Source organism: Penaeus vannamei, chromosome 33 (assembly GCF_042767895.1).
Source record: "Penaeus vannamei isolate JL-2024 chromosome 33, ASM4276789v1, whole genome shotgun sequence".
NCBI lineage: Eukaryota > Metazoa > Arthropoda > Malacostraca > Decapoda > Penaeidae > Penaeus > Penaeus vannamei.
The window spans coordinates 13,553,792-13,556,291 of record NC_091581.1 but is presented as its reverse complement, the minus strand read 5'-3'; positions in this window follow the sequence as shown (position 1 = coordinate 13,556,291).

The following is a 2,500-nucleotide window of genomic DNA, read 5'->3' as shown; positions in this document are numbered from 1 at the left end:
AACTTATTGTAAAAGTAATATATTCTCCATGTTAGTACATGTTATATCATCCCCTTCCCTGGCCTTACCTAAACAGATTGCCATCCCCTAGCTTAAATCATGCCTTGACTGATCGCCTCCTTGCCTAGACCTACCTGACCAATCGCCTCCTCCGTACCTAAGCAGCCTTCACTGACCGCCTCCTCTTGTACAGGCCTACCTTGACCGAAGATGAATCCAAGAATAAGGAATCCGGAGTCAGCGAGCGACAGGGAGGGCTGGCCGGGCGATCGCTGTGTTATCCAGAAAAGCAAGATGGTAAGGATAGTGGAGGTCGAAACCAGGACAAGCCACGACGCCTTGCTGAACTGCTTCGTGTACACAGACCACATGTAGTCGTCGTTGGTCGGTTTCTTCATGTAGATCCTATAACTGCAGGAGAGATGAGGTGCGGGTGAATTCGTCTATTCTTCTGTCTTTGGGATCTGTGACGGCCGTGTGCGCCAAGCGAGAGATCGTTGAAAATGGAACGGTTTTAACTGTATGTGGATAAGGTTGTTGTTCAAGGCCACTGTGGTTCCTCAACTAGGTTTCTCGGTATCCATGAATGCTTTGGGCAATAGTTAGCCACACGAGATCATACTAGGCATGTAACCTATGTTTATTTTGTTTCGAGCTTCTATAATTCGCAAAACAGGCAAAATGCATTCTAAAATTAAATGTAAATTATGGAAGAAAATCTGAAAGATCGAAATGTTTTTCTCACTACTATGCAGAATGATGAAATTACAATACAATATTATCATATCTGATAGGAATATTTCGATTTCCATATATATAATAACCTAATTTAGCCAAAATTCCATGTAAAACTATACCCGATACACCGATACATCCATTGCCACAGACATGCAAACGCACTCACCCTCCGGAGACGATACCCTGGAGGTAACTGACTGCTTCGCTCCGCTTCAGAGAGACGTCTATCGCAGCGACGCCGATGTCAGCAACGTCATCTAAGATGTCCCGGATGATGCCCGTCCACTCGTTGTTCACGACGGCGCCCCATTGACCATCGCGCGACGGCTGGCAGGTGTATCTGCAAAGGGATCATGATAATGGGGGGAGTACTTAGGGAGGAGGAGTCACGAAAAGGTTGGTACAGATATCAAAAGGGAGCTCGCATCATAAAGGACCACGCGAATATCGAGAAAGGGGCCATCGCAATAAAAGGCAGCACAAGTATCTGGAGAGAGGTCGTTCTGAGAAGGGCGACACGAGTACCTGGACAGGAATTCTCTCGATAAAGGGCTTCACGTGCACCCTGAAAATGACAGTCATGATAAATGGCGGGACGATTATCTGAAAAGGGGCGGTAGTAAAGTGTATTATCCGATAATTGTGATACTGGTAACAATGGAAAAAATAATAAAGTCAGCAATAGTTGTAGTCATTCTTAGTAATAATCTCATGTAATGATATAGCTAGGTAAAATTATGGATATCAAATGCATATCAGAACCAGTTATGTTACCAATTTATATGATAGTGATTATAATAACAAAGGCGACAATGATAGAAATAATAGTAAATATTGATCAATGATAATTATTATATAATTACGATAATTTATTATGAATAATTGTAATGACATCAATTATAACGCTACAATAAAGGATAATGATATTCATCGATAAAAATGAAAATACCAAAAGCATTACTCATGAAGAAAATAGGATGATGATGATATTAATGATAGCAATAATAATAATGATAATGTTAATGGTGATGATGATGATGGTGATGATGACAATAATAGTAGTAATAATAATGATGATAACTATGTTGACGATAATAATAACAAGAACAACAACAACAACAGTAATATTAACAATAATGATGCAAGTAATAATGATATAAATAATACTTATGATACTGAGAGTGCTACTAATAGTAAGGTCAAATAAAAGAAATAACAAGACGATATTGATGAAAACCTAAACCATATTCTTCTTTTAAAAATGGTTACAAAAGATGAAAATACTAATAAAAACTGAAACTGTATTATTATTTCGAAAAGGAAAAAATCCCAAACCGACCGGTTGTATCTACACCTGAGCTCCTTTCTGGTCCCTCATCCACAAGCCTCGGGAAACTCGCATTCAAGGTCTCTCCAAGTGAATAGACATTGCTCGCACTCACGTGAAGTTGGTGAGGGCGGCCATCTTACGGAAGAAAGAGCCCAGGATGCCCTCAACGGTGACGGTCTTGTCGGGTCGGGGTATGAGTGAGGTCAGCGGCCGGTACTATAGAAAATATACTAATTAGGATGAAAATGACAGGCATAATGGTTGGTGAAAATTAATGTCTTGGAGCTTAGTTGGTGATGGTGTTCGAATGTTGTTTGTAAATTTTATTTCATATTTGGGCTAAAACTGAAGGGTAAACACAGTAATGGCTGAATAACTTTTAATTATACTAAAATTATTAATGATGATAATAAGGATAGCTACGGTCATGAT